Consider the following 10179-nt stretch of genomic DNA (forward strand, 5'->3'; position numbering starts at 1 on the left):
CTCACAGTTTCTTTACATCCTCAAGGGCCCCTACCTGAGTTGCAGGCTTCTCCCCGGCCCAGGCCCTGGTCAGGGCTCATGCAGGAGGCAACCAATCGATGTGTTTCTCTCACATCGATGTTTCTCTCTGTCTTTCCCTCTCTCTTCCACTCTCTCTAAAAATCAATGGAAAAATATCCTTGGGTGAGAATTAACAAACAAAAACAAAACAAAACAAAACTAAAGGCTTGTGTCCTTCAGTTCTAGGCCAACTTCTTGTATTATTTCTTCGATACTTTCCTTGCCATTATTTTTCTCTGTTCTCTCCTTCTAACACGATTCATTGGGTGCTGAACCTCCTGGATTACTCCTTTCATTTTCTTATTCTTTTTGCCATCCTATTGTCTTTCTCTTTATTTACTTTCAGGGAAGTTTCCTTAACTATAAAATTCCCTACAGAATTTTTGAAGTTTTCACTTAATATTTTTTTATTTCCAGGAACTCTGCCTTGCTATACTTGTTCCTCTTCCATCATGTCCTATGGATACAATACCTTCTCTTTGGCCTCTAAATATATTTTTAAAAAATTCTTTTCAGTTTCTGCTGCTCCTTCATTCTTTCTGCTTCCTTCACTGGTCCTTTTGCTTTCCGGTGTGATTATTTTATTCTCTGCCATGCTGGATGCCTTTCTCTCTGGCGACCCTTGACTGGTAACATTTAAGGATGAGGCCCTCGGCTGATTGGAAGTTCTGTGTTCGTGGATGGGACTTATTCCAGGGTGACCAGGTTCACTATGGGCTTTTTCACCAGCAGCCTCCAGACATCAATACATGTATGTCTTCTTCCCGAAGTGGGCCAGTCGCTGCAGGAAAGAATCTGTCCATCTCCTGTCCCTGTTCTGAAGCGAGGTGGGGAAGGAGTCACTTAGCGCGTAAACTTGCACCCCGCCCCAGCCTCCCTCTGAACCGAATGTCCCCAGCACAAAGTCTCTCCCGTTCAGTTTTCCTGGAAATTAAATGTCCTGTCTCCTGCAGAGGGAGTATGGGCTGGGGCCTGTAAGTCTGTCTGCCTCTTATCAATACTTGTACAGAATCCTTCTGTTTTCAGGCCCTGCATTGCGCCCTTTCCACAGCACTTGGTGCCCCGATTCTTGATGCTTACCAAGGTTCTATGGGCCATAGCAGCTTGCTTCTCTCTGGTGTATGCCTGCCCCCAGGCACGCAGACCTCCCTCCTCTCTGCTAGCTCCTTTTTAAAAAATTTTATCTTTATTGTTGAAAGTATTACAGATGTCCCTTCTCCCCCCCCCCCCCCCCATTGACCCCCTCCACCTTGGCCCAGGCCTTCGCCACACTATTGTTTGTGTCCATGGGAGATATATATATATATATACACACACACACACTAGAGGCCCAGTGCACGGATTCATGCGGGGATCAGGTCAAAACCGGTCTCCGACATCCCCCGAGGGGTCCCGGATTGCGGGAGGGCACAGGCAGGCCGAGGGACCCCACCAGTGCACGAGTCCATGCACTGGGCCTCTAGTATGCATATAAGATCTTTGGTTAATCTTTTCCTGCCCTCCCCTCTTCCCCCTTCCCTCTGAGATTCATCAGTCTGTTCCATGTTTCCATGCCTGTGGTTTCCGCTCCTGTGTTGAGCACCTGCCCCCTTGTGGTCAGTGCACGTCATAGCTACCGGTCAGATGGTCAGCTGGTCACTTAGGCTTTTATATACATAGATAGATATATGTTCTTTGGTTAATCCCTCCCCACCCACCACCCACCCCCACCTTCCCTCTGAGATTCAACAGTCTGTTCCATGCTTCTATGTCTCTGGATCTATTTTGTTCACCAGTTTATTTTGTTCATTAGATTCCACATATGAGTGAGATCATGTGATACTTGTCTTTCTCTGACTGGCTTATTCCACTCAGCATAATACTCTCCAGGTCCCTCAATGCTGTCTCAAAGGGTAAGAGGTCCTTCTTTTTTACAGCTGCATAGTATTTCATGCTGTAAATGTGCCATAGCTTTTTTACCCACTCATCTACTGATGGACACTTGGACTGTTTCCAGATCTTAGCTATTATAAATATACTGTGGCTCAGGCTCCCAGCTTTAAGAAACTTTGGGGGGGGAGGGGCCGGGGTGAGGTTGCTCTACCTGCCATCTTGAAACTTGAGGGCCTAGCAGCCTTTAAGTCAGTGCTAGGAAAGCTGCCTTTTGTGCTCAAATCAACAAACAAGTGTGGAACATCTCAAAGGCTCGGAACTCTGTAATGATAACAAGAGCAAAACCAACAATAACCATTTTTAGCACCTACCATGTGCCAAAATTGTGCATAAGTTATCTTCAATCTTCACCACAACTTACAAGGTAGGTACTATTATCCCCATTTTACAGATGAGGAAACCGAGGTCCAGCAAGTTTCAATCTCTTGTCCGGGTTCATCCGTTTGATAAGTGGCAGGGTTAGGATTTCAATCCTGGTCAGTTTTGGCCCCAGATTGCCTCTAATAATCAAAGCCTTACAAGTCTACCTCAAGTTACCCAGTGGGTGGGCCTCCAGTCTTGGGTAGTCAGTCATGTCCAACACACTGTTACACGCCAGTGCTTAAAAGGGAGGCCGCCGTGCATCTGTTCATGGAACGCACAAGCTCCCTCGGTGTATGTGTTCTGTCTAGTTGTTCTCATCTTGTTTGTTTGAGGTGAGCCCTCCAGGTACGGGGCTCGGCCTTGCATCCGCAGTGTGCAGCCATGAGCTGATTTTAAAAGAACCTGGTTCAATAGGAAGACTAATGAGACCAGCCGCCCTCCCCCTGCTCTCACTCCTGCTGATGGTGGAGCTGCAGGCAGGAGCAAGCGTCACCATGGTGATGGTGGCAGTCTGCTGACAGCCAGCTGAGGGAGAGGGAGAGTGGGGGAGAAGAAGTAGGGAGAGAGAAAGGGGGAAGAGGCCTCCTGCAGGGGATGGGACCAATGGATTTCTCTGAAGAGGCTCCTTAGGGGAGGGGCTGTGGGGGCGGCACTGCTCCCCCACAAAGCTGGGTGCCTGCCCTGAGCCCACCTGCCTGTCCCGCCTCCTCAGCACTCACGTTCTCACCTCTTGCCTGGACTCACCACGCAGGTGGGTGACTCACAGCACCTGGGGTGTAACCAGGGCAGAGGCGGCACAGACACGGAAGCCTCCCGCTGGAGTGTTCAGAGGGCGGGGGGTGGGGGTGGGGGAGCATCCAGAGAAGGCAGATTGGAGGGACCTGGGCTTCACTCAGACAGGGTGGAGGAGGTGATGCTGAAGGCCCACGCCCACCCCTGTCCCTGCCCTGCCTCCTGCTCCACCATTTCCTCTGTCCCTCCACCACTTCCCTGCGAGTGGCTGAGCCTGGGGGTGGCCCCTCAACACTGCTTGACAGGGAGGGCAGAGGGGCCTCGGGCCCATTGCTTTCACTGGGCTGGGTGCCCCAATATCTCTCCAGTGCTCCCTGAATGGCCCTCCTGCTCCACTCCCTTCAGGGGCTTCTCATCACCCCCAGCACAGAGACAAGCCCCTGAAGGGGTGGGCGCAGCTCAGATGCTCTGCACGGGGTCTCCTTCCCTCCAGTCCTGACCCCGCCTCGGCCCCCTCTGCCCTGTGTCCCTGCAGTTCCCTCATCCTGTCATTGCCTGTGCCCGCCCACCCCCCCCCCCCCCCCCCCCCCCCCCCCCGCCTGGTGCTCCCACTCCTCGGAAATACCTGTCCGGCCTTTCAGACCAGGCACTTCCCCCCTAAGGCCCGTGAACCTCCCCTGGCAGCGTTCCTCACTTGGTACGATGGCTCTCCTGGCGCTGGGCTGGGAGGGTCAGGAGGGCAGGGCCAGGCCTTGTCTCTGCTCCCATGGATTCCCTGAAACCTGCACAGTGTCTGCTCAACTGGGAGGGAGGGAGGGAGGGACATCCATTAGCTGTGTTCAGGCACCGTGCCTGCACCCTGCCCTGCCCCTGCCTGGCTGGGGGGCAGAAACCAATGTGGCCTTCTCCTGGCCTGCTGTTCCTCCATCTGCCCAAAGGCCGTGATGATGGAAAAAATACTATGAAAATTAAAGGCTTTGGGCTACACGAGCCCAATGATCATTTATCTTCCTCTCAAAGATGTATTTCTCGAAGGTGGGAGTCGCTAATCCTTCTAGCCGGAAAGGAAGCCTTTCTGGAGCACCCGCCTGTCGCCAGGGGGGTCCGCCATCTGGCTCACATGGCAGAGCACTTGCCTTCTCTCCCGCACTCAGCATTCACCAGCCCTGCCTCCCAGGTGCCCCGTGTGGGAAAGGCCAGGAGCAGTTTCTGGGTCAAGCTCCCCAAAGGTGGCTGAGCCTCCCGCTGGGGGAGATGGAGACGATGGCGGGTTAGGAGGTCCTTGCTCGATGGGGTAAGAGAAGGCAGTTCCTCTCGGCCCTGCAATCCCAGCCCAGGTCCGTGCAGAGGGCTCCAGGGCGTGAGTCAGCTCTGATAAACCGGGCTGAAGAGACTTTGATAAGGTACAAGGAAGGGTATTGCCACCTGGCCCTTCAATGCTGGTATCTGGGTCAAAGAGCACCCTTTGGAAAGCAGAGGGAAGGTAGAGTACATGATTGTCTCCAACTTACACGTCCTTGAACCTCTTTTCAAAGGGCTCTGAGTCAGTCCCACAGAGAAAAGTGTCTCGATGCAGAGTGCGAGGCAAGCGCATTCCCTAGCTGTGTGACTAAGCACATTATTTTTCTTCTCTGCTTGATAAATGGCCTCGAAGCCAACTCGGATGATCTACTGAGGTCCCTTTCACTCTAATAAATGCTTGTGGGATTTATTAATGCCTCCTCTGTGATGAACTTAAGATGGAGCCTCAATTCTTGCATTTGCTGATTTTCCACCTCTATGAGACGGAGCCTGCTCACAGGGTGGTCTCCAGCCCTGCCCCCAGGCCCTGGAAGGAAGGAAATGGCTCGGTGAGACACTGTCCCTCCGCTCACACACCCCCTTCCCTCAACTTCCAGCGTGTGTGGCGTGGGCCGTTGTGGATATTCAGAGACCAGTCCATGGCGCTCCTGAAAGGAAACTCCTGGCTTGTGAAGACTGATCCGGGAAGCCCAACGAGTTTGTTCCTTTACTGAACAGGTGCTGCACCGGCCTTGGCCTTGGCCTTGGCCCCGCAGAGCGCTTCTGTGTGAAACCCTGCTTCAGAGGAACCAGCACTGCAGCAAGAAGAGGCAGTGGGACTGGGGAGCCCATGGGAGCAGAGGGAAACGCCACAAAGCAGGGCACGGTGCCCTGCTCATGGTCCAGCTCTAGAAATAATCACAAAGCCCCATCACATCACAGTCAGGACTAGAGCATTCTTAGGGGTGACCCGCCCAGCCTCCTGGCCTAACGTGCCAGGGGACAGGTTCACAGAGAGGAGGCGAACCGCCCAAGATCACCCCGAGAGCAGGTTCTCCTGCCACAGGGAGAGGTTGTCTTTGGACCCTGATTCACCTTCTGTCAGTTCTTTCTGAATCTTAGGGTCAACCAGGAATTGAGGTATAAAGTTCAGTGGATTGGAGCTAACTTTCGAGCAGTTGCTTCCTCTGCATTTATGAGTTTACACACAACAACAACAACAACAGAATGTAATATTAGGTAAACAGGTAAGAATGTCTTATCAGTCATAAACTCTCAAGGTTCTGTTTGATTAGTTTGTTTGCTTGTTTTTAATATTAGCTAAAGATAATCATTCCTCTACATTCTCTTGAGACTCAGGCAGTGTGTCAAAGGTCTCACTGACTTGCCAGCAGGTACTGTGATCGGAAGGGATACCATGGTCCCTCAGAACTGACCACGAAGCAGCCCGCACATCTGCACCCCCTGCCTCCCTGCAAAGGCCCATGGAAAGCCTGTTGCATGTGACTGATGAGCAGTGGCAACACCCTGCACAAGCCAATTTCACTTCGGGGGAAGCCATGCAAGGGGGGGCAGAACTGCAGGAACCATTCTCATATTTCTGCTTGTCCTGGGCTGGCTGAGCACTTACCCGTGTGCTGACCCCTAGGATTAGGCTTCTCCAATAAAGGTGATAGGAGTCAGAAAATGAAGGCTCCTCTGTAGGAAAGGCCCAATATCTTCAACAGCATGCACAGGCACAGAGCCCTCTGCCCAGCTGGAAGTAAAGCATTTGGGGAAAAATCTAACTACGGTGGTTTGTTCTTCTATGAATTCTCTTGTGAGTTTGCAAATTCCATCTTCCAACAAGATTCTGTCGGACCCAAAAGAGCCCTATTCCACACCAAAGTGCTATTCTTCAATCAGTCCAGGGACCCCCAAAAGATGAAGTGCCATAGACTTTCCATGGGGGTTGCTGGCTGCTGAGGAAGACACAGAGCCAGTGCAGTGGATGTGGCTGATGGGGGGTCCTGCACCCAAATGGTACCAATGGGCCTTGAGTAGAGGGACATCAGGTCACCTCAGGAGGACAAGAGAATTCACATGTAGTATTCAATTACAGTGTGTCAGACTGAGCACTTAATATTTATGATCTTACTGAATCCTCAGGAAAGCTTGGTGAGGTAGGGCGGGTATTTCCCCCATTTTACAGATGAGGAAACTGAGGTTCAGTGAGGTGAACGGCCTGGCCCAGGTCACACCACTAGCAAAACACAGGACTGCTTGATTCAATGCCTATGTCCATTCCATGATCCTCTCTTACAAATAACTGTGGAAGAACAAAGGGAAAGACTGGGCTCTACTCCAAAAACAGCAATTACAGACCAAGCTTGAAATTATTTAGTTCTCCGAGTTTCTAAATCAAATTTTAGCAAGGCTTCCCTTATTGTTCCTGCACTGCAAAATAAGCAAATCTTCTATAGTACCAACTTAGGGAGATGCTTACTCCAATTAAAAGGAATAATAAAATAGGTACTATTAACTAAGCACAGTCCCCTGCCCCCCATTACCACCCCACCTTTATGGAAGATTAAAAGTGATGACACACCAGAAACCTAACAAGATGGGAAAGCCAAATCGAGAGATCAGCTTCCATTCTTATTTGAACCATCTCCCTCTCTCCTTACTCTTTCCATCCTGGGTTTCTGTTCTTTTAAGATTGGGTCCACTTTCCTGTCCCAAAGAAGATGACTCCCAACGGAAGCAGAAGGCTCAAGCCAGGAAGAGATACAGGACTGATTCAGGGCTGTGGGGTAAGAAGAACCCAAAACTGTTGAATGCCCGTCCTTTTTTGCTGGCCTCAACTCGATGCCGAGGGGTGGTTTAAGCTGCTGCTGAGTCTTCTGGCAGCGTGACTATGGAGGGACAGGGAGGTCTAGAAAAACCCACTCAAGACAAAATAGCAGCATTTGTCCTTCGATCTTCCCATTTGTGCTTTGGTATTCAGTGAGCACAACCCTCCGCCAAGCACTGGGCTGATAGGTGCAATGGGATTCAATGAAGAGACACTCAGACTCTGCCTTCAAAGATCGAGAATTCTATGGGGGAAATGTAATGTGCACATCGCCTTAAAAATAAGGCAGGATGTTATAAATGCCATTCCCATATAATAAAAGGGTAATATGCAAATTGATCCTAATGGCAGAACGACCACCGGACCAGTCACTATGAGGTGCACTGACCACCTCTGGGTCCCTTCCCCTGGCTGTCAGGCACCAATCACCTGATGGCAAATGGGGAACGGGGGAGGGGGGGTGGCAGGGGGTGGAGCCGGCTGCAGGCAGCTAGAGAAGATGGCCCTGATTGCATGGCCAGGCCTAGGGACCGTACCCACGCATGAATTTCATGCATCGAGCCTCTAGTTAAAAAATAAAATAACATTACTATTCCTTAAATAGGAATAAAATTCCGACACAGGCTATAATGTTCATGAACCTCAAGGACATTATTCTAAATGAAATAAGCCAATTACAAAAAAAGACAAATACAGAATGATTCCCCTTCTAAGGGGTACCTAAGTAGTCAAGTTTATCAAGATAGAAAGTAGAACAGTGGTTGCCAGTAAAATGGGGAGATATTGTTTAATGGGTATAGAGTTTCAGTTTTGCAAGATGAAACAGTTCTGGAGATAATGTAAATATGTTCAACACTATTGAATTGTTCACCTAAATATGTTTAGCCCTAGCCAGATGACTCAGTGGATAGAGCCTCAGCCCACGGACTGAAGGGTCCTGAGTTTGATTCCTGGTCAAGGGCATGTACCTGGGTTGCAGGCTCCATCACCAGTCCTGGTCAGGGTGCATGCAGGAGGCAACCGATCGATGTATTTCTCTCACGTTGATGTTTTTATCTGTCTCTCTCCCTTCTTTCCACTCTCTTTAAAAACAAATGGAAAACTATCCTTGGGTGAGGATTAACAAAAAACAAAACAAGACAAAACAAAATGTTTAATTAAGATGGTTAGTTCGATCCCAGGTTTTGGCATCAAAAAAATTTTTTTTAATGTTTAAGATGGTAACATATATGTCATGTGTATTTTAGTATAATTAAAATTTTTTTTAATGTAATGGAAAAGAATTACTGTTGACCTGCAGAAAGTAAAGCAATTCTATATCTCACTGCAGATACCAAAGAAAGCTTCGTGGAGGAGGGGAATGGGAGCTGAGCCTTCTAGAATAGATGGGCTAAGGATGGACAGAAAAGGGCATTTCAGGTGAGCAGAGCAGCAGGAACAAAAGCACATCTTTTTAAAAAAAATCCAGAAGTTTCTGCCTTTCATTGCATCAACGCTCCACAGGCCTTTTTCAGGGATCAAACCGCTGGCGCCGTGTTTGTGACTCTGTCTGTGACATCGCAGCCAGGCACGGCCGTCCTGCCTCCTCCCTCCCTTCATCCCTCCGTGCACGCCTCTTCCTGCCTCTTGTTCTCACTCTCCCTCTGGGGTCTTTTGAACCTTCCAACATGAAATCCTTGACAAAGGTCTGCTTTCAGCCCAGAAGCAGGCTGCCTTGAGGTCTTTCTAATACCAGAAAACGCCCCCGGACTCGCACACCTTCATTAGCAGGCCCTGTTTGGATGTCCTTTTTTCCCTCCTCCGATACCTGACGCTTAAGAAGAAATCACTTCATTGCTCACCATAGGCAGGTCTCCGCGGTAAGAAGTCTTTCTGACACACATTGCCCATGCTGCCGGAGTACAGGGCGGCTCCGACAGGATCGATACTGACTGTGAGCAGGCTGAGTCTAGAGGAGGGTGGGCTCCGTGGAGATTTCTTCATCGGCGACAGGGTTAATAAAGTCAGGACTTATTATTCCCCTGGTTGATCACAGAGATGCGAGGCCAGACTCCTCCTGTGTCTGCTGAGCATGGTGCCCAGGCTGGCCTGCCCATGCCTGGAGGCAGGGGGTTCACATTGCCTTTTTCTCATCCCATCAGCACAAGCGGCAAGCAATGGCATGCTGGCGAGAAGGCCCAGGTCGGGCGCCACTCTGGCATCTTACGACTGGGGAGTTAGGGACAAAATCCAATTTAGGGAGCATGGTCCTTCCTTGGATTCTAATGGAATCGAATTTCTATTCAACCACAAAATCAGGGACTCAGCCCAGCCCAACCCAGCAGGATGCAGGAATCCATGAGCATCCGCTGGCTGCTGCCGGCTCAGGGGATCCTGATGGACAATGCATTCCTTTTAGGAGTGAAAGTAACTATTAGAAAACTCTTCCTTAGACTAGAGAAAAACCAAAGTTCCGTCCTTTAATAGATCCCACCCATAGATACTATGTGCCTATAATATGTATGTTGACTGACCAGCTGACTGACTGACTGGCTGAATACATGAATAAAGTACTAAACAGTAAATTGGCAAAGAGGAGAGAAAGTGATTGCAGTGATGAGACGTAGTGGGATGGTGGGAAGGGAGGGAAAAGGAACATTTTTGCTCAGCATTTTTTTCTTCTTTTTGGGTGGGGAGAACACAGGGGAAGGAAGGCCTCACTATCTCAGCAAATGTTTTTATTCCTTAACATTTCTTAAACACGTCAACCAACCAACAAAAAAAACAAACAAACAAAAACCCAACAATCGAATTTATAAGTCAATAAGATTTTACATTAAATACATTTGTGAAATGAATTAGATTACATTTAATTAGTATAAAAGTTGCTAAAGACAAATGTTACCTATTTTCCCCAAGTCTCTTTCTCATGACCTACTTCTCTCTCTCTCTTTCTCTCTCTCTTTCTCTCTCTCTCTCTCACACACACACACACAACC

Source organism: Myotis yumanensis, unplaced genomic scaffold (assembly GCF_028538775.1).
Source record: "Myotis yumanensis isolate MYYU_CA2020_CCGP unplaced genomic scaffold, mMyoYum1.0.hap1 SCAF_15, whole genome shotgun sequence".
NCBI lineage: Eukaryota > Metazoa > Chordata > Mammalia > Chiroptera > Vespertilionidae > Myotis > Myotis yumanensis.